Here is a 23,677-nt window from a genome sequence, read left to right on the forward strand (position 1 = left end):
TCCGATCGGGTTGGTCCGATTCTGGGAATCGGACGGTCCGACTCCCGAACCTGGGTGGTCCGATTCTGGGAATCGGACGGCCTGGTCCGACTACGCGGACGACGGCCCGCGAGTTGCACGCGATGCCTCTAGGCTGATGTGCACTACACCGAATCGTCCAACGCCTTCCAGATAGGTGCAAGACACTACAAGGGAATGCCAAACATGCCTGGAACCACTGTGGTGCTCGAATCGAATAGCACTCCAAGGATCTGTGCCCCTATTTTCCTGTTTTAGCCTGTTATACAGCAACAGAGGTCCCTATTGTTTATTTCTTTTTTTCTTCCTTTTCTTTGTTTTTTCCTACCCTAAATGCATCCAAATCAGAAAGTAAATACCTACACTACTTCATTCCACAACATACATCTCAAGAAAGCAAAAAACCTACTTGCCAAGGAGATTGAATACCATCTTCAACCCCCTCGCTTCCTACCTATCTCAAGCACCAGTTCAGGGAAACCCTTACTTTGATGCTCGATTCGAGGCGCGCAAGCGCTCAAGGCTTGAATCCGTTGGTCCCGGCAACGGAACCAAAATGTGGGAGCTTTCACTCAAACGCCAAGACCCTCGGACCGCTTATTGATTCAAGCGTTCCAAGCCGAGCACTAATGGCTACCTCTCACATAGCCGACGCGCCATCCATGTCTACGGGTGTAGTGAGCTTACCTTGATGCCGTTCGAGTTACCTCCTCTCCCGCGCACTCCGGTAGCTCCACGATCCAAGTGCAAGCTTCAAGCAAGCTCCATCCTCAAGCTCCACGCTCCAAGCTCCATTGCCGTGAGCAAGACAAGAGAAGAGAAGAGAAGAGAAGAAGAGAGGAGACGATGGAGAGCTTCTCCTCCTCGGTCCCTCACCCTCACACACTCACTCCCTCACACTCTCACACTCCCTCTCTCAAGCACAAGCTCAAGCAAGCAAGAACAAGAAGAAGAAGAAGAAGAGGAGAGCTACTTTTGGCCACACACAGGAATGAGCTTCTCATTCCCTTTTCAACTTTATATACAAAACCCTAAATCCCTTTTTGGGCAGTCATCCCCTTTTCCCCTTTTTACATGGCCGGCCGTAGCCTTGGCCCTTTTTTCCCATTGTCCTTCTATCTTCCTAGCTTCCTTTCCACCGCCTATCTACATTTACAAATTGCACGGGTGAGAGCCCGGCGCTCTTTTACAAGATTTCTGGGTGCGCCTTTTTATTTTAAAATGCGCCTTTCCCCTTTTTCCTTTGCCTTGGACTTTTAAGGTTGCCCTTGCGCTTTTGGTCTTTTCTCCTTTTCTTTCTTCAGTCAGGCTACCTTTTTTCCGCCTTTGCCCTGCGTCTTTTCCACTTTTGCTTTCTTCGTGTTGGTGTTAACAACCCCTCCTCAATCACAACTAGAAAAGGCACAAAGTGTGTAGAGGCTGTAATGAGAACCACCTGTAAAGTGTGGGCATACCACAAGCATGGCAAAACACCAGAGGCTGTCACAAAAAAAGCTAAGTGTGGGTACCATAAACATGGTGGACATCCAGAGGCTGTAACAGGGGCCTCACAAAGTGTACAGGGACTGTAATGCCAAGTTACATAAGGAGTTTACAAGGCTTATGGCAGGAAGCATTAGGGCAAGGAAGTACAAGGCTTTTAAAACAGTCTATCAGAATTATGAGAGTACAAGGACTGATGAGTCTTGTCCTTCCGATCCTAGTGGTCTTCATCTTCATCTTCTTCTTCCTTTGCTCCATTTTCTTCTTCTTCTTTGACTGCGACTAGATAGGCCTTTTGGGATCTCTTTCTTGCGTGGCAGAACTTCTCGGTGTGTCCGGTCCTTTTGCAGAAGTCACAGAAGAGCTGATCCTTCTTGCCTTTGTACCTGTTGCCAACATATAATGCATGCTCATCTCTAGAGGTACTTGGTTCTTCTTTAGTTTTTAGGTTCTTTTCTTCTTCTAACAGTGATGCCTGGATATCAACAAGTTCAGGATTTGGCATGTTGATTAAAGTTGTTGATACATTATTATATTCAGGAGGCAAGCTCTTAAGTAGAACACCGATGCAAACATCTTCATCCATTTTAATGTTGATTCCTGCAAGTTGGGTTAGGAGTCCTTCCATGTAATTAAGATGTGTGGCAAGTGATGTGCTGGACTTCATTTCAAGCCTGAAGAACTCAATTAGGAGACCATACTTTGATGATTTAGATTGTGCACCGAACAGGGTGTCAAGTCTTTTCCATGTATCCTATGAGGTCTCACAATTATCCACATGATGGATATAACTGTCGTCTAGCTCCAGTTTGATAATGGCCTGTGCTCTGTCATCATTCTTTTGCCAATTAGTTGCAAGGTCCGCGTCCCGAGGTTTCTTCTCTTTGCCATTTGTGATGGCCCAGAGACCCTTCTTCATCAGGATGAGCTTGATGCGGGTTTGCCAAGTGTGGAACCCGACTCCTTTGAATCGAGCATTTGGAGAGTCTTTGCCCATGTTAGACTTACGGGAACAGTAGCAAATCAACTTCAGACTTATTAGATTTGAGCAACAGAAGAATTGGTTGAGAGACACAAGTGCTAAAAAACACTAACTGAGTGTCAATGAATACCAAATCTGCAAAAGTCTTTTACTCTTTTAAAATCCAAGTGATCTTCCCCTTCTTGATTTGATGCTGATACCTTCAGATCTGAGTGACAGTACTTTAATGAACTTCAGAGAGTATTGCTCAGTGATTAAAATCACTGTTGATAACTTCAATGAGAGAAACAGTGAAAAAATGTCAGAATTTTGAAGCTTTGGCTATGGTGGAATTAGGGTTTTTGAGACAGGGCCCTGGTTTTTCTCAGATTGCAGGAGCTACACTTGATCATTTTCAAAAATTTTTACATGCCTAGGAAGCTGACTTCATGGGCTACCAAAGCCCTATCATAATCGTCAAGATTGTGGCCTGTATGAAGCACGCAGACACGTCGAATAGAAGTAGGCACAGTTCTGACAGGATTCCGCGATTTCCGCAATGCTGGAGCCAGGGCGCAGTAATGCAGTCGATTTTTGTGCCAGGATGAAGCACCTTGAGCAGAGGAACAACTCCCTAGAAGAAATCGTGGGCTGAAATGGCCTGGTTGAAGAGTTATGGAAGCTCCAAGTAAGGTAGGTCCTGTCTGGCTATGGCAAACACAGAGCAGAGATTGAGGATTTTCACAATGCTGAGCTCCAGATGGTCCAATGTCCTGGATTGATGTGATGCAGGGAAGCTTTGTGAGTTGGGGAATACTTTTCTAGAAGGAAGCTCCAAGAGATTTGACCTGTGGAGTGAGATATAAGCAGCTCAATCTGACAGGGTGCTGCTGGCTATGGCTGCCATGGAAGCTTCAGTGAGAGTAGAGTTGGGAGATCAAGTCATGAGCTGACATTGAGCTAGACTGAGGTTGAAAGGAATCAAGAGAGGCTAGACAAGAAATGCCATGCCCAACTGGGCTCTGATACCATGTGATCAATGCGGGATCTAGAGCATGGCATAACCGGAAGCTATGGAGGATGAAATGAGAAGTGTGGACTCATGATGGAGAAGACAAGGACACTGTTTGTTACACAAGTGAATTAGGTTCCAAGATTGAGACTTGGACTCATAAACACAATCTTGTGTATGTGGACAATGACATTGACACTTCACTGAAAAGAAAAGAGTACTATCATTGCATTAAGAAAGGAAGCAAGTACAATGCTTTATAGAAAAGTAGGAAACTGCAGTAGGCACCATTGTGCATATGGGATAAGTTAGCCTCCATGTCCTTGACCCTGAGGCTCCATACAAAGAGGCTATTTGAGTGTGATTGCTGATTTTCAACATTTCCAACCCTTGTGACTACCCTAACTAATATCCTGAACCCAACTTTGACAAGTACCATCCAATCTTTCCTGGATGAAGAGAAAAAGAAACCATACTGAAGTAACTTCAACAGTCACCTCCCGTGAGCAAGTGTTAGTCCATACCGCTTCTATTAAGTGTTCCTCCTGTCACAAAAAGGGCATATTGTAAGAAATTGATGGAATAAATACCTTGACAAAATGAAGTGCAACAAATGCAAAAAGGCTCGGAATATCACCAGTAAGTGTCCCAGTGTTCCACCAGTATCTATGGAATTGGAGGCTAAGTTTGCCTCCCAATCCACAAGTGACCGACTCTTTTGATTCTGGTAACATCATCTATCTATCAATATCCTTATAGCATGATTTATAAAGGCATCCCATTTGATTGAGGGGGGGAACATTAACATGTCTTTTGATGCAATGCCACCTTGGCATTGAGGGGGGGTGTTATAATATCAGCATGGGAATTCACCCTAAGCAAGGGTATATGAGGGCAAATGGATATGAATGGCCTTAAAGGGCAGGGAAAATCCTAACCCTAGCTTGGTAGAGGCTACATAACGAGCCTATGGGTCACTATCAAGTGTGAGATAGAGTGAACTCAAGTTGTACTTTGAACAACTTAGTAAGAAAGATTTTGTTCTTGTACTTTGAGCTTTCATCTCCCTCTTGTGCACATTCTTCTTGCTGCAACTATGATTTTCCTTATGGTATGTGAGCCTCCTCTAATCCTTTAAGCTTCCTCTAGACTCAACTTCACTAAGCGCACAAGAAAATCTTCATTCTTTCATCTTGGACCTTCAACATCCATAGCCACCTTGACCCCCTGAACCTTGGAGGACCTTGCAAAGCCAAAAGAGAGAATTTCAGCTCCTAAGGACTTCTTTCCCAACACAAGGCAACTAGTCCGGGCACATCAGAAGGCAACATTGGGCAACGTGGAAGGCGGCATTGTGCAACTCGTCAAATCAATACAGATCTATAGATGTCAACTCCCAGAGCTCAGCGTGGTGTGTAGACGCAACAATCCTTCCAACCACCATAGGGCTTTCAAAGCCCCCCCAATGGGCTATCTCCCTCACAAAGGGTTAGGTGAAATTCTTCCTATGGTGGCTGCATAATCAACCAAACTCTAACTTTTTGTTTCTTAGCAACCACAGCCAAGAAGCTTTAAGCTTTTTCATTCCTCAGAATTTTTCAATTTATGAGTACTAACAGTGATTCTAATCACTGATTGATCTTTTCGAAAGTTACTTGAAGGTTTGAAAGCTCCATTTCAAAGTTCTTACTCTTTGTGGACCTCTTTAATTCATCAAACAATCCACGTCTTACATCTCAAGTGGCCTAAACCTTGATATGAGTGCTTGTAAGCACTAATGTTGCATTGTCCAATCATGTTGCTAGCTAGATATTGACTCAATCTAGTTTTTAATCAGAAAATTAAATCCATCAAAGTGCTTTATAACATTTATCCCTTCCTACTTGGTTGTAAGGTTATGTGTACAACTATAAACACATAGACTATATCCCAATATTAGTCTACTGGTACATCAGAGATATGAGTGTTATTGTGCTCTCCTCTGATTCATCCAAGAGCATAGAGTTGATTGATAAGCCGTGCTCCACCAAAAACTCCATTAATAGGCCACATTGTTGGGAAGAGCTTGTAGTCAAGTCAAAGATCACCTTGTTGAAACCTAAAAAATAGTAAAGCCTAAATCAAGGGTTATTCGAAGAACATGACCTCCTAAATCCTATCTTGAGATATTGCATATGTATGATTTCCAACCGTTTTCAGCTCTACAACTTTAAGACTTGGCTATTAGTTCTATTATTAGGTTGTACTTGGCCAAGACATTGACATTGCTTAAGGAAATTGGTAAGACATTCCTATAATGGCCATGGCCTATGTAGATGTAAGGCCTCAAATACGCAAATTTAATGGAAAGGATTTCCATCCTTGGCATGTCTTGCTAAAATACAAAATGATGAAAAGAGGCTACTGGCCCTTCATAAAAGGGACCAAAGTAATTGACCCATCCAATAACCTTGATGTAGAAGATGATGAACAGGCTCAGGCCATCATCATGATTCATTTAGATGAATCTTTAATTCATCATATTGACAAACTCTCCATTGCCATGGAAAAGTAGGATGAGCTTGAAAGGCTCTACGGTGCTACACGGAAGAACTCCAAGATATTACTCAAGAATGGGTTTTTCAGCTTGGAATACAAATAGGGAGAAGATCTAAGCAAGTTTATTTCACATATGAAGGGGCTTATGGCACAGCTTGCCTTTGTTCAAGCACCCATCCATGATGAAGATGCCATTGCCATTCTGCTAAAGTCAGTGTGAAGAACGTTTTTCCAACCCTTGTGACTACCCTAACTAATATCTTGAACCGAACTTTGGCAAGTACCATCCAATCTTACTTGGGAGAAAAGAAAAGAAACCATACTGAAGTAACTTCAGCAGCCACTTCTCGTGAGCAAGTGTTACCACAGCCACTTCTCGTGAGCAAGTATTAGTCCATACCGCTTCTACTAAGTGCTCCTCCTATCACAAAAAGGGCATATTGTAAGCAATTGCTGGAATAAATACCCTCACAAAATGAAGTGAAACAAATAAAAAAAGACCAGGCATATCACCAATAAGTGTCCTAGTGTTCCACCAGTATCTAAGGAATTGGAGGCTAACTTTGCCTCCCAATCCACAGATGACCAACTTTTTTCAGTCTTATAACATCCTCTATCTATCAATATCCTTATAGCCTAATTTATAAAGGCATCCCATTTGATTGAGGGGGGAACTTTAACATTTCTTGTGATGCAATGCCATCGTGGCATTGAGGGGGGGGTATTACAATATAAGCATGGGAATTCACCCTAAGAAAGGGTATATGAGGGCAGATGGATATGAATGGCCTTAAAGGACAGGGAAAATCCTAACCCTACCTTGGTAGAGGCTACATAAATAGCCTATGGGTCACTATCAAGTGTGAAATAGAGTGTACCCAAGTTGTACTTTGAGCAACTTAGTAAGCAAGATTTTGTTCTTGTACTTTGAGCTCTCATCTCCCTCTTGTGCACATTCTTCTTGCTGCAACTATGATTTTCCTTATGGTATGTGAGCCTCCTTTGATCCTTTCAGCTTCCTCTAGCCTCAACTTCACTAAGTGCACAAGAAAAGCTTCATTCTCTCATCTTGGACCTTCAACATCCATAGCCAACTTGACCCCCTGAACCTTGGAGGACCTCGCGAAGCCAAAGGAGAGAATTTCAGCTCCTGAGGACTTCTTTCCCAACACAAGGCAACCAGCCCGGGCACATCAGAAGGCAACATTGGGCAACGTGGAAGGCGACATTGTGCAAATCGTCAAATCAGTACAAATCTATAGATGTCAACTCCCAGAGCTCAGTGCGGCGTGTAGATGCAACAATCCTTCCAACCACCATAGGGCTTTCAAAGCCCCCCTAAGGGCTATCTCCCTCACAAAGGGTTTGGTGAAATTATTCCTATGATGGTTGCACAATCAACCAAATCCTAAATGTCTGTTTCTTAGCAACCATAGCCACGAAGCTTCAAGCTTTTTCATTCCTCAAAGTTTTTCAATGTATGAGCACTAACAGTGATTGTAATCACTGATTGATCTTCTCCAAAGTTAGTTGAAGGTTTGAAAGCTCCATTTCAAAGTTCTTACCGTTTGGTGGACCTCTTTAATTCATCAAGCAGTCCACATCTTACATCTCAAGTGGCATAAACCTTGATATGAGTGCTTGTAAGCATTGATGTTGCATTGTACAATCATGTTGCTAGCTGGATATTGACTCAATTTGGTTTTTTATCAGAAAATTCAATCCATCAAAGTGCTTTATAGCATTTATCCCTTCCTACTTGGCTGTAAGGTTATGTATACAACTATAAACACATAGACCATATCCCAATATTTGTCTATTGGTACATCAAAGATATGAGTGTTATTGTACTCTCCTTTGATTCATCCAAGAGCATAGAGTTGATTGATAAGCCGTGCTCCACCAAAAACTCCTGTAATAGGCTACATTATTGGGAAGAGTCCAGTCAAAGCTCACCTTGTTGAAACCTAGAAAAATAGTAAAGCCTAAATCAAGGGTTATTCGAAGAACATGACCTCCTAAATCCTAACTTGAGATATTGCATATGTATGATTTCCAACCATTTTCATCTCTACAACTTTAAGACTTGGCTATCAGTTCTATTATTCGATTGTACTTGGCCACCTGTAAAAGGTTAGACATTGACATTGCTTAAGTAAACTGGTAAGACATTCCTATAATGGCTATGGCCTATGTAGAAGTAAGGCCTCAAATTCGCAAATTTAATGGAAAGGACTTCCATCCTTGGCAAGTCTTGCTAAAATACAAAATGATGAAAAGAGGCTACTAGCCCTTCATAAAAGGGACCAAAGTAATTGACCCATCCAATAACCTTGATGTAGAAGATGATGAACAGGCTCAGGGCATCATCATGATTCATTTAGATGAATCTTTAATTCATCATATTGACAAACTCTCCACTGCCAAGGAAAAGTAGAATGAGCTTGAAAGGCTCTACGGTGCTACATGGAAGAACTCCAAGATATTTCTCAAGAATGAGTTTTTCATCTTGGAATACAAACAAGGAGAAGATCTAAGCAAGTTTATTTCACATATAAAGGGGCTTATGACACAACTTGCCTATTGAGATGACAAGCTCAACACATGCGGACATTGATGATGGACCGCCTGGTTAGATGGGTCCACGCATCTACACTTAACATGTCGGTGGTCATTACGACTCACACATGGCCACTGACTCATTACTTATTATATTCAGGTTGTTACACCTATTTACAGCTGGCATAGTTATAGCGCTAGTCGACTAGTGTAGTTGGTTATGCATTGTTTGACTTAGTAGGCCACTTTCTTTTATGTTGTATCTTATCTATACTTTGTGTACATTGCAAAGAGTGTGGAAGAAGAAGAAGAAACCAACAAGAAAACGTTTTTGGCCTCCATCTCTCTTCTTGTCTCTTGAGTGAGCTTCTCCTTGTGCATTCTGTGTGTGTTCGGCGCAGCATCTTAAGCAAGTCTCGCCACCATGTGATTCTTGACATGGTATCAGAGCCATGCCACTGAGAGAGGTTGATTTCGAAGGCTGAAGCGAAGGAGAAGAAGCAAGGTTTGAGCAAGCAAGCCACGGCTAAGAAGCTCTCCCATTCTTCCACTCTCTCTCTTGGATAGTGCCTGTGGAGGCACCGGAAGCAAGATCGAGCAAAAATCTCAGATTGCAGTGACATTTGGTGTGCGCGAAGAGCACTGTGTATTTTGCAGATAAGCCCTTTATTTGATCTCTTCAATTTTAACACTGGACTTTGCAGGCACTATACTGCAATCAGAAGACTTATCCTGCACTTTAGCTTTCTCCTTATCTTTGCGCCTTTCATTGCACAGTTCATGGCATTGTGGCCTAATATGGCCCTTTTTCCCACAATGGTGACAAGTAACATCTGCATTCTTGCCACGGGATTTGCTACGTGACTTCCCACAAGACTTGGACCGAGATTTCTGAGAATCCCGTCCATGGCCACTGCCACTGACATGCTTTCCATATCCATCATTCCTGCCTCTAACTGTTATAGCATGCGACACACAAGAGGAATTCAAATTCTTACGGTTAACCTCTAAGCAAGAAAAGAGGAGTGACATCCTCTACAAAAGTGATGTCCTGCGAAGTCAAGTTCTTGAGTATAGCATGGAACTAGCTCAAGTGAGCAGACATAGTCACATTCTCCTTCATGTGCAGATCCATAAGCTGCTTCAGCCAATACATGTGACTCACTGGACTTTTCTTGTCATAGAGATTCTTGATTTTATCCCACAACTGCCATGCACTCCGTTCTTCCTCAAATACATTGTAGTGAACCTGTTCTGTGAGAGATAATACAATAGTGGACTTGCATAAGTCATCAAGCTCAAGCCATTCCTCATCTAGCATAGTTGCAGGCGAATGCCCGCTCAACCTCAATGGTTTGATCTATAATTTTTGCACCAACACCTGCCAAATTTGGCTCTTCCAATAAGAGTAATTCATACCATCAAGCTTAGTGATGTTGAAAATAGCATGATCAGTGGACGAACTCGCCATAATGCAGACTAGAAGACTATAAACAGTTTGAAACTGCTTGCTATTTACTGCAAAAAATGACCAAAAAATCACCAAAATCGAGAGAAAATGGCGAGAAAAGTGTAACCAAAGATGGTGCCCACCAAGTACTAGTAAAAATACATCATTTCATAATATTTTAGCATGAAAAATCCATGTCAGTCCATACATATATACTTGCTGTAATAAATTATAGATTTCAGTAAATGAGAGCTAACATTGCCAAAATTGGATCCCAGGTCAATCAGATACTACCAAGACCAAAGCCGGCATCATGCAGGCATAACATAGGCATATGGTAGTCAATAAGCATGAATCCAACACCCAAACATGTCATACAAACATCTTCCAGTTGAGTAGGCACACCCCCCGGTCAACGGGGCAAAGTGTTCTTGCCACTACCAAAACTTGACACAAGTAGGTGTCAACTCACAAAGATACAGATCCAAATCTGAGACTCAGCTCATAATCATACAGTGAACCAAGATATATAATGTATCATCCCAAATGGTAAGAAATCCCAAAGTCTCAAGTGTCTGTTTGTTACATAAGGTAAGGATTTTTTGCTCAATTTTGGTATATACCTTATGTGATTCAGTAGTCTTTTGTTACATAAGGTATATACCAAAATTGCATACTATAAAGAAGTATACATTAAACCCTTTGCAAAATTGCATACCTTTCAACGTAAGGAAAAAAAATATGCTAGTTTGTAATTGGATCGAACGATTTGAAAAATAATTCTATGTTTGAACGATATTGTTGTTTTGTTCATTGCAATTGACATTCATTTGGTTTTGCTTTTGGTTTTAGGGCGTTTATTTCTTCTCTTAGCCAAGAAATCTCTAAGACTATATTTATCGTTGATCTAGTGTTATCTGTGGAATTGTTTTCAAAATCTCGTTCAAACATAGAATTATTTTTCAAATCGTTCGATCCAATTACAAACTAGCATATTTTTTTTCCTTACGTTGAAAGGTATGCAATTTTGCAAAGGGTTTAATGTATACTTCTTTATAGTATGCATTTCTTACTAACATTTTACTTTGCAAAGGACATTGAAGCTTAATATATATTGATATTCTCACTTGAGAAATTATCCTTATAAACTCTCTTAGGTGTATCCACGGTCAAGCAAAAATGTGTGTTGAATACAAATCCTCACTTTTTGGTTTATTTTTTATTTTATTTATTGTCCTTTTTTTATAACATGTTTCCATTTGCAGTGGTGGGAGGTTGGTGGTAACCTTTTTGGACACTACATATGAGGATATTGCTGATCCTCAAAAACCATATAGTTTTCTCTTACAAGAAGTGCCCTTACAAAATGATGCATATTCTTGTGGATGGAGAGTAATTTCAAATGTTTGTAGGACAATAGATTCAAAGATTCTCAAGATAGATGGGGTTAATGTAAGTATCTTTCATTTTTTGTTTTGAACAATGTTATTAGATTTTGAGCAACAACATTATTATCAAATTTTTTAATCATTCCGTTTCTTTGTTTTTACTCCCTACAAGTACGAACTATCACTCACCTTACAACTTATTACAATTTTCCTTGCATTGCCAAGATTACACCGATTCATACACATGGTGGATAAGAGAGAGATGTATTGAGTTAATTTTGGACAGGGCAATCATGCCAGTCGACCCCGACTCTCCTCCACATAAATCCTTAACTAAGAGTAAGGCAAAAGGCAAGTCATCTGGAAAGACAAGTAAGGCAAGCTCCACAAAGACAGAAATGCCAACACTTTCTCATCCATTGAGAGCGGAATTTTGGTGCCGAGAAGTGCTTAAAAATAGCTAAAAATTATGAATATCAAGGTAAAAATATTCAACATCGAAGGCGGCGGCTCGATCTAGGACGATTTTAAGCGCCAAAAGGCTTTAAAGGCACCCGAGCGACACTTGTTGATTTTTCATAATTTTTTAGACTATCGTGCGGGTTGACAGGAGTTTCCGACCAATGCGGGATGTCAAGCCGGATGCCCAGGATTTTTCAGAGCTCGATTTGGAGTCCAGACCAGGAAATGGCCAAGAAATTGTCAAGATTTGAAAGGGTGGCCACAACATGGACCAAAGGGGAGGTGCCCTTTGGGAAAATTTTAACCCCCCAACCAAAGGGCATGCAAAAAAATCGTGAGGAGAGAGGAGAAGAGGGCGCCAACAATAGGCGCCGAAAATCACGCCATGGATGGGAGGAAGCAACCTCCAGCCTGCAAACAACCCACATCACTGATCATTGCCCTTGCTTCCCTCCTGGATGCCAATCAGAGTTGGACTACGAGACGTGATACAAACGCAAGATGTTTAGGAAGATGATGTACGTGTCATCCACGCTCCTGGCCACGAGGCCGTGGGGTTGTTGAGCGCGTGATAGAGGTCCGACTAGTGCATGAGCCAATGCCGGCCCGTTTTAGGTCCCATCAGTGGTGTGTCTGCCGGGAGCCGCTTAGAAGTGGCGATCCTCGAATCTTGGTTGTCTAGGGACCAATTAGCAGTTTATGCCAAAGGATACTGAGATTGACACGTTATTCATCGATAAGCATCGTCTAGTCGAAATCCGAAAGCAAGAGAGAGACAAAAGAGCTAGGCGATGTGCTGAAATTTTTAGGAGGTATTCCCCTAAGCGTAGCGGTGCTGAACCCTTATGAGGGAGTGGATCTAGTGGGCTTGGTGTCACAAGCAGTAAGTTAGGAGAAGGTGGAAGCTCTAGTGCTCCCCTTCCTTCCATAAGGCAGTCTACATCAAGTGCAGGAGGTGTAACCCCACCGTCCCCTATTCCTAGTGCAAATCCAATTTCCGTCATGGCACAGCCCATTGTAATTCATGCAGGAACGACGGATTTGCCGGCTCTAGGTTACCCGCTACCCATCTTTAATGGGTTAGTTGAGGAAGATGCGGAACTCTACATCAGGGAGTTTCAAAAGCTGATGTTTAACTGTCGCATCCAAGAAGAAGGACATTTAATGATGTTCTTCAACATGACTCTCAAAGGAAGAGCTGCCATATGGTATCATGGCTTAGAAGCCGGAACCATATTGAATATTGATTCATTTTACGGAGCTTTTCGAAGGGAGTTTGCCCCTGAAAGGGGTGGGCAATATTGGTTGCGTGTACTCAACGTGACCCGCCAAGAACTACACGAGGATATTCGTGCTTATGCAAAGAAAATAAAAGAGGTTTTCTGTAAGTTGGACACCTCTATTCCTATCCCCGCAGCTGCCCAATTGCAATATTTTCTACATGGTTTGGACTTTAATATCCAGTTGCAGTTGAGTAGTGTCCCTTTGGGGGATATAGATACTGCCATTACACGAGCACAAGAAGTGGAATCCTGACTACAAGCAGCCTATGCCTCTCGTGGCAATCCGAATATGGGTCTAGCAGTGGGAAATAATATGGCAATAGCCAATGGCAGCGGTAGCCAAGGGATAGCGATGGCTAATCCTAATGGGAGAGGGAGCATGATGCAGAATGTGCCTTTATTACCAGCTCCCCCTAGCATGTCGATACCTATGGGCAGTCAAATGGCTCCAAATGGGGGAGGCCAGGCAGTTAATCCTAATACCATGCATGTGGTTCAACAACCAGTGCCTAATCGAATTGTTAGGCCGATGGAACGATAAGGTAATGATCAAGGCTATGAGTCAAGTGCTTCCAATGTTCTTGGCGAGGTTAAGGACATGATGAAGCATTATACCGACATGATTACGGAGCAGTATCGACAAATAGCCATTGATGTCAACTTTCTCAAAAAACAACAAAATTTGATAGGAAGTAGATACCCAGATGAGGGTGTACCTTCGAGGTTTAGCTGCAAATGGTGTGGTGGGCAACATTATCCACGAAATTGCCCAAATGTCAAGTGCGACATCTGTGGGAAATCCGGCCATTTAGCAGCCACTTGCTGGAGTAAGATTAGTTCCCTCCAGTGAGGTAGTCGCCAAAACCAGGGCCTGTTAATCATCATGTGCAAGGAAATGATTCCCAAGCGAGAGGACGGAACTAAACAAATACTCCAACGACCAAAGACTATAGTGGAGGAGCTGCCTAGTGGTAGTGGGGTTAGTTTGATTGAGGCTGTGCGTGTTAATGATGCTGAAACCTCTAATCTGCGATCTGTCCTTACAAGAGGTCAAAAGAGTAGAGAGGCCGACAAGGATAAGCCTGTCAACGGAAACCCTAAACAGGGCGACAAAGGAATGCAAGTTCTGGATCCTACCATGGAAGGGGGACCTCTGAAGCCCGTGGAGAGTAAAGCCGATGTTAAGAAGGATAAGGAACCACAAAGGAAGAAGGTGAAAGTTAAAAAAGAGGCAATAAAGCCGGTTCAGCGACCTAAAGAGCGGATGGTTTGGCGTGAAAAGCGAACTCTGCCGAACTATCGTGAATTCAATTTGGCGAGCTCTCTTTGCAAAGTCAAGCCAGATGTGAACCTTTTATAGCTTATTAAGCTTTCTCCAGGAGTACGCAAGGAATTTAGAAAGATCCTACGTACCGGGTATATCGTAGAACCTTTGGGTATTGCACGAGTTGGTGATGACTGGTTCGAGCATGTTGAGAAGCATTGCCCAAGGGTTGCAGCCTATGTCGATGGGATATTAGTAGATTATGCCATTGTTGACACGGGATCATCTACTAACATTATGAGTTCTGAACTGATGGAAAGGTTGGGTCTTGCGATCCAAAAAGATACCTCCACAATTCTCAGAATGGCGGATGATAGTTTGAGACAGCTGGAAGGCTGCATTACTAAGGTCCATGTCACTGTTGCAAATGTAGAATGACTGCTGGACTTTAGGGTAATTCGTTTTGCAGGGCGTCCAAGTTTCCAAGTATTACTTGGACGACCTTGGATCTTGCAAGTGGACTGCCAAGTGGATATACCTGCCGGTCAGTTGATATTCGGCAGAGGTGCCCAGCGCGTGGTGATTGATGCCTATCCTGAGTCCCCGCAGAGTGAGAGAGCTCCTCTATCTTCTACAGAATTGGAGACATTTGAGGATTTATCCCCCAGTGAGACATCATCGAGTGATGAGTCCAAAGAGGGATCCACCATGGAAGACATCTATCAGATCACTTTGAACGAGCCGATAGAGGCCCAAGATCGTATAAGAGACACGGATGTAATTGAGTTAGACCTTGGCATGCCGAATGATTCGCAGCCAATTAAATTAGGTTCCATGCTCAGTTTAGCAAAAAGGGAGGACTATGTGTCCTTAATCCAAGAATTCCGCGATATATTCGCTTGGAGTTATGATGAGCTGAGAGGCATTCCTCCCAGCCTAGCTGTTCATACTATTCCTGTAAAAGAAGGCAGTCATCCTGTGCGTCAAATAGTAAGGCGTATGCCTTTCGAACTCAGGGACGGGCTCTACGAGGAGCTACAGAAGCTTCGGAAAGCGGGTTTGATATTTCCTGTGTAACACACGGAATGGTGTTCACCAGTTGTTATCAGGAAGAAGAAAAATAATCAAATCCGATTATGTGTAGATTTTAGAGAGTTGAATAAGCAGACAATTAAGGATTACTACCCATTGCCATTCATTGACCAGATTTTGGATCAATTAGCGGGTAGGGAGATATATTCGTTTATGGATTGCTTTGTAGGATATAACCAGATGGCAATTGCAGAAGAGGACAAGTTGAAAACAACTTTTATTACTGTCTTTGGTACTTTTGCGTACCATGTGATGGCCTTTGGTTTATGCAATGCACTTGGTTCGTGGCAACGAACAGCAGATAAGACATTCGATGACATATCCCCTGAAGAGTTGAAGGTGTTTATTGATGACTTAGGGGCAACCACCGTGAGAGAAAGGCAGTTGATTATTTTGCAAAGATGTTTTGAGCGGTTTAGGCAATTTTGCATCGCTCTAAACCCACGGAAGTGTGTTTTTGGTATACCTTATGGGCTATTGCTGGGCCATGTGGTCAGTTCGGTAGGAATTGCGACAGATCCCGAGAAGGTCAAAGTCATAGTTTCCATGGGTCCACCACGCACTCCGAAAGAAGTTCATAGCTTCCTGTCTTCGGTTGGTTATTACCGCAGATTCATAAACGCTTTGGCAGAAAAAACGTTGCCATTAACAAATCTATTGTCCTTTAGCTGTTTGTTTGTATGGAGTGACCCTTGTAAGGTAGCTTTCGAGGATGTGAAGCACGAGCTAGTAAAAGCTCCCGTTTTAAAAGCACCTAAAAGAGGTGAGGTATTTTATATATTTTCAGCAGCCACCATGCATAGTATCAGCTACTGTTTAGCCCAAATTTGGGAAGAAAAGTGGTATCACCCGATTGCTTTTGCTAGCCGGAAGCTGGGGGTATCCGAGATCAATTATACCTACATGGAGAAGTTGTATCTTGCGATGGTCTTTGGGACCAAGAAATTTAGGCACTATATCCTCTATGAGAAAGTTGTGCTTTATACGAAGGCGGAGGGGCTTCGATTATTTATGAATAAGCTGCAGCCGCCTGATCGTCTAGCAAAGTGGTTAATCACTTTGCAGGAGTTTAATTATGAGATCAGGAGTAAGCCACCAAGGTTGCAAGGCATCGTGGAATGTCTTGTGGACTTTGGGGAGCCAAACGAATCTGTGGCTGAAGGTAGTGACATGGAGTCATTATTTAAGATAGATATGGCGTCTATTCCCTCCTGGTATGCTGCAATAACGCATTATTTATCGACAGGAGAGGCTGGATCCGAACTATCTAAAGCTGAGAGAAGAAAAATTAAGCAGCAGCAGGCATTAAAGTTTGCCTTGATCACAGGTACATTATATCAACAAGGGGTTGATGACATCTATCGCCGATGTGTGATGCCTAACGAGGTGCCATTCATTTTGGAAGAGTGCCATGATTCCGCTTGCGGAGGTCATTTTGCTGGACGGCTTACAGCACAAAAGGCTTTAAGAGCAAGTTACTGGTGGCCTGCCATTTTCCAGGATGCGTTCGCGTATGTTAAGAGATGCGATATTTGTCAACGACATGATAGTCGAGAGAATAGGAAAAGACCACTCACCCCTATTACGGCGATACTTCCATTTGAGAAGTGGGGAATAGACTTTGTGGGTCCTATTACTCTGTCGTCGTCTGCGCAAAAGAGGTATATTATTGTAGCAACTAAGTACTTCACTAAGTGGTCAGAAGTACGTGCAACAAGGAAAGATGATGCTAAAGAAACTGCTAGTTTCCTTTTAGAGCAGATAATACGCCGTTTTGGTCCCCCGAAAGAATTAGTGTCAGACCGTGGAACCCATTTCCTGAATAAGGTGATCAAAAGCTTGATTGAGGCTTGGCAAATCAAGCACAATAAAACGACTCCTTATAATCCGCAGGCAAATGGGCAGGTTGAAAGTACCAACAAGCAGCTTATGGGTATCTTGTCCAAGATAGTCTCTGAAAAGAAATGAGACTGGGACAAGATGCTGTATGTGGCAGTATGGGCATATAATACCACGTTCAAGCACGCCACTGGCCACATGCCGTTCAAACACGTTTATGGTGAGGAGTACGTTTTACCCTTAGAAATTGAGTTACCGACCATTAGATTTGCAATACACCATTCTTTGGGTAGTGAAGACGCCCTATTAGAGCGATTTACGACCTTAGCACACCTAGATGAAATTAAGTTGCAAAGCCTGTTACATCAAGAGGTGGCTAAACGTCGCATGAAACAGTTGCATAACCTAAAAGCGAAGAAGTATACCTTTAAGAAGGGGCAACTGGTTTTGTATTATGATGCGCGTAGGGAGTTGTTTCCAGGAAAATTGGAACCTAAATGGGATGGTCCCTACAAGATTGTTAGGTTAGGGAAGAATAGGTCTACGGCCCTCTTAGCTGATCTAGAGGGAGTAGAGTTTAAGAATAAGGTTAATCTTAATAAGATTAAACCTTACTATTTCTAAGTGTGCTAATATAAAGGAAATGCATTGCAGGTCCATGCTAGGAATGATCTGAGACCTGCGCAAGAGCTTAAAGCTGGTTGATGGGTCGCTTAATCCCTTACTTGGAGCACCCATATCTGGAGCAAAGATACCATCAGAGGAAACTCATCTGGTGGAGCAAAGGATATAAAGTGATTGAGCAAGAAGACGGAACCTTTGTGTGGGAGATTAAAGTCTTCTGCCATCACTGTTTATGACTGTTGACGAGTATCCCTGTTGAGTTCAATGAAGAAGGTGGGATGGAGCCGTCAGTTCATCCTCTCAACATGCTAAAGTTTGATTACCATAATTACGAATAGAGGAGTTCGCGATGGCCGCTGTGTAAACCCATTGTGGACGTATACATTATACTTTGACAGAGCGTCCAGGGGCCCTAATAGAAAAGGAAGTGTTGGAGTAGTAATCCGCGACCCCCGACGCAGAGTTGCGATGAAGTTAGCTGCTTATCTCAGGGTAGGATTCACTAACAATATGGCAAATTATAAAGCCTTGATTATGGGACTGTATATTGCCAAACAAGGTGGTATTCGTTGATTGTTAGTAAAAGGGGATTCCCAGTTGATCCTAAGTCAGCTAGATGGGGCATACACAATGCGGAATCTCATTCTTTGTATGTATCATCGGACTGCTATGACCCTACTAGAGGAGTTTGAGAGAGTGTCTTTTCAGCTGATCCCACGTTACTGAAATCAGTTTGCGGATTCATTAGCAAATCTTGCTTATGAAGGAGACCTCTTCTTTAATTGTGGTCCTAGTCTGGATATTGTTATCAATGATGAAACACGACCCGGCTGCTTGTGGGGTATGTTATCAGAACATGCCATATATAGCAGACGATGGTTGATATGGGTGATGCAAAGAGTAGTCGAGACCAATCTACCATTATTATCCGGGACCCATAGGTTGATTAGACAACATATTATGCGTACGCCTCTTGCTATATATGCAGGAGGGATGGGTCATAACCTTATGCATTTAGTTTAGGGCTACAAGCCTGTTTTTCCTCCTTGGAAAGGAGTCTATTATTGTATATCTTGATTCTTCCAAGGAAGGATGTGTAGGTGCTATTCTGTTTGATCTCGTTAGGCCAAGAGGGCCCGTTTTGCGAGGTTTTGAATGGTTTATTTCGTTAGGCCAAGAGGGCCGATTCAGTTTGGTAGTGAAGTGCTTTATTTCATTAGGCCAAGAGGGCCAATTGTCTGTTTAGTGTAGGTGCAGTTAATGGTTGTTTGGTTTAGTTTTGTGCTAGACAGATTCCGTGGAGCTAGAAGGAGCCTTTTGGTGCATGGAAGCTTCTTGTGGCCCTATCGAGGTGATATTTTTCCCTTATGAGTACTGTGGTTTTTATGATATATGTGTTTGTGTACTTGTTAAGGGGTTTTTCTTTTTCTTATTGGGGACCGACGTCCAAGGCATGCAGTCCCAGGATTAGGTCCAGTATGTTTGGGGGAGGTCTGTGTAGTCATTGCCTCCTGTAAAGACATCCTAGTGACCCTGTTCTGCTAGCCTGTTAGGCAGCCGTTCTAGGAGTTCTTGTTAGTTGTGAGGCAGTTAGAGAAGCCTGCCAGAAAAAATAAAGATGATACGAGGAAAGAAACCCTGAATATCTGACAAGATAATGAATATAAATACAAAGGTGTGTAAAAAGGGGTTCTAACCCCTAGCAAAGAAAAGAAATGAAATGAAAATGTATACGCAGTTGATCATTGCCTTGCGAAGGCCTGGTAGGTTCCTGGGGACGAGTCAGACCCGGGGCCGATGCCTTGTCTTCCTAGGAGTGGCTTCTTGCTGAAGAAAGAAGAAATTAAGGAAGGTTGGAGCGAAAATAAAAGTGAGCGTCAGAAAAGGATTAAGTGTCGCCTTGCGAGGGCTTGGTAGGTTCTTGGGTACCGAGACAGGTCCTCAGGCCGATGCCCCGTTCTCCTTGGGTCACTACGCTCAGCTCCCTCCTTTTTACATGCCCGAGTATATTACTAAAATAAAAACCCTAAAAGAAGACATATACTACAAGAAAATACTTCTTGATCAGGCTATAGGAGTCCTCGCCTAGTAGGAGCTCCTAGTTGTGTTGTCCTTAGTTAGGTAGGCAGTTCAGACCACCACTTAGGGCAACCTCTTTGATAGTCTTTTTAGTTTGGCTGTGTTGGAGTAGTTGGATAGTGACTAGCTTTGGATCTTTTATCAAATTATGCTAGGCCTACTCCTTGTGGATGTCATGCCTTGGTTCTGTCAGGGGGTAGGGTGAGCGTTGTGCTATGTTTAATATGTATCTATTTTGTATCAGCTTGATGCTTTCTTTGGTTGTTCATGTGCAGATCCATTGTGGGATTCAACGGGCTGAGTCGCCCTACCCTATGGTCGCCAATGAGAGAGAGCGGAATTTTGGTGTCGAGAAGTGCTTTAAAATAGCTAAAAATTTTGAATATTAAGGGAAAAATATTCAACGTCGAAGGCGGCGGCTCGATCTAGGACGATTTTAAGCGCCAAAGTGCTTTAAAGGAGCCCGAGCGACACTTGTTGAGTTTTCATACTTTTTCAGACTGTCGTGCGGGTTGACAGGAGTTGCCGACCAATGCGGGATGTCAAGCCGGACGCCCGGGATTTTTCAGAGCTCAATTCGGAGTCCGGACGGGGAAATGGCCAAGAAATGGTCAAGATTTGAAAGGGTGGCCACAACATGGACCAAAGGGGGGGTGCCCTTTGGGAAACTTTTAACCCCCCAACCAAAGGGCATGCAAAAAAATCGTGAGGAGAGAGGAGAAGAGGGCGCCGAAAATCACGCCATGGATGGGAGGAGGCAACCTCCAGCCTGCAAACAACCCACATCACTGATCATTGCCCTTGCTTCCCTCCTGGATGCCAATCATATCGCCGCCTCTCGCTCGAGAAATGGTGATCTCTATGAAGAATTCTGATTTCAGTCTTTCTCTCTCCTCTCTCTCTCTCCCCTAAAGGCAGATTCATGTGGTGATGAAGAAGAAGAAGAATGGATGATGGATGCTTGTTCAATGAAGACCGGATTGCTCCGTGGTGTAAGAGGAATGAAGATTGCTGATTGTGGACTGTCATGAGCATTAATGGTGGCTGGAAATCAGTCCCGAGATATGGCAAATAAAAACCCGCAACCCGCAAAGAACGGTAATCTCATTTTTACAAAGGAAATTGATGTTTTATGCAATTTGCTTCATGTATATTTGTTCCCATGGGATGATTATGCATTATAATGTTGTTTGCAATGTCTTCCAACTGTTTATAATCAAAAAATCAGAAAATCATAAGTGTTGTGGATGAAATTAATAGTGTAAAACCCGTAAAACACGCGAAATATGGAAAAATTGGGTGTTTTTGAGATAAAATTGGAAAATGTAATAAGACACACCAACTAAATTTGTGTTTTTGCTGCAAATGAACCTAAGGGCCACAGCCCACAACTCATTTTGAATTTTTTAGTCCTTTAATATTGCAAAAAATATAAGAAAAATAGGGAAAATGGAAAAAAATAAGGGGAAAATGGATTTTGAGTGCCGAAAATTAAGGAAAAATAAGAACCATGTTTGTGGATATATGGGGGATCTGAAGTATGAGGTTTAGCCTCAGTTCAGCCCTACCTTTATGTTTTAGTGAGTTTTTATGGCTTTTTATACAATAACAACATGGAAATATCACCCTAAACCGTTCAATAATGCACAACCTAAACGGGTGAGGGGGTAGAGTGTATAAAAGGTGTTTAAATGCTGAATGAAATGATGAAAAGCTTGCTGGTTTTTTATGCATACCATTTAGGTTGGTCGATAATTAAAGATTAAGGACCTAGTAGCACGAGGGTTTCTCGGTGCTAGGTTCATGCAACACCGCATACGAGTAATAGTCAAAATCATTGAAAGAAATGTTTTTCACATGTGCACCAATGCTGATTTTCTTAATTGTTTGAGCACATAGACATTCACAATTTGCATAAATCATAAAGAAATGATAAAGGGTATCAGATAATACCTCTTGGATGCATGGCAATTGCTTTCTAAAGACATGACTAATGTTGAGTGAGTAAGGTTGTCCAAGCTGTAGGCTAGGCGTTGGGTCTAAGGTAAAGGAAGTGAGGAAAATGGTACATTCCTGGATACGATCAATTGGTACCTTGAGTGGAAATGTATGCGATATTGTATTATATATGTTTAGCGATGCATCGAGGGGCCAATCCCCAAGGTAGCGGCAGTCAGCCGTGGGAGGACCTCCTATGTTTGTACTTCGTGCTATTTGGCAATGTGCTGGGACTCCCTCTGAGGAGTGTTAATTAGGTTAGATTTGGACTACGAGACGTGATACAAATGCAAGATGTTTAGGAAGATGATGTATGTGTCATCCACGCTCCTGGCCGCGAGGCCGTGGGGTTGTTGAGCGCATGATAGAGGTCCGGCTAGTGCATGAGCCAGTGCCGGCCCATTTTAGGTCCCATCATCTATCTTCTCATCTACCCCCTCAAGAGAAGAGGACCCCTGTCCAAGTTAAATTCTTCAACCAACCAAAAAAAAAAGCCACTGCAACTGCAAGATCTATCTTTTCAAAAAGTGACGAAGAAGTTACAATGATGAAAGAAGACAAATAGATACAAATGGCAAGATCATTGTATATCTACACTTCAATTTTGTAACTCTTCATTCAATGAAAAGCTTTTTGTCCAATGTAATGTTTTCAATTTTATGGCTTGAAGCTTACAATTGAAGGAGGCAAGCAACTCATACAAGAGAAAAAGCGTTCAGTTCTTTTCCCTACTACTTTACCGTTTACTTTGAACTTATATTCTGGGGATGTACAATCTAGCAACTCTAAGGTATCCCTTACATCTTTAAGATTTCAATTGGAAGTGATATTTACCTCCTTTTCTATAACTTGCACCTTAAGATTGAAGGGCATGCAATCTGTATCTGAATCCAAGGGAATCCACATGCCTAGTTTAAGTTTGAATCTCTTATAATCAAAACCCAAAGCAAGAGTTTGTCGTGCTATATTATAACATAGAGACAAGGATTGGGGGCATACAATACACCTCATGGTGTCGCCCTTATGGTCAACATCTCTAGATTTCCAAAGCTTCCTGTTAACCCCAACACGAAGAGAGCAGAAGAAAGTGGAAAAGACGCAGGGCAAAGGCGGAAAAAAGGTAACCCGAGGGAAGGAAAAGAAGAAGAAAAGGCCAAAAGCGCAAGGACAACTGTTAAAGGCCAAGGCAACCACGAAAAGGGAAAGGCGCATAAAAAGCACACCCTAAAATCTTGTAAAAGAGTGCCGGGCTCTCACCCGTGCTATTTGTAAATATAGAAGGGTAGTGAAAAGGAAGCAAGGAAGATAAAAGGACAATGGAAAACCGGGCCTGGGCTATAACCGGCCATGTAAAAAAGGGAAAAAGGGAATGACCGCCCAAAAGGGAAGTAGGGTTTTGTATATAAAGTTGAAAAGTGAATGAAGAGCTCATTCTTTGGTGTGGCAAAACTAGTCTTCTTCTTCCTCTCTTCTTCTCTCCTTCTTGCTTGTGTATGCTCTTGAGAGAGGGAGTGTGAGAGTGTGAGGGAGTGAGTGTGTGAGAGAGTGAGGAATCAAGAGGGTGAAGCTCTCCACCATCTCCTCTCCCCTTCTCCTCTCCTCTTTTCTTATCTTCTCTTGCACGCGCG

This window comes from Lygodium microphyllum, chromosome 12 (assembly GCF_053477565.2).
Source record: "Lygodium microphyllum isolate KBCC chromosome 12, Lygodium_microphyllum_v1.1.10, whole genome shotgun sequence".
In the NCBI taxonomy this organism is placed as follows: domain Eukaryota; kingdom Viridiplantae; phylum Streptophyta; class Polypodiopsida; order Schizaeales; family Lygodiaceae; genus Lygodium; species Lygodium microphyllum.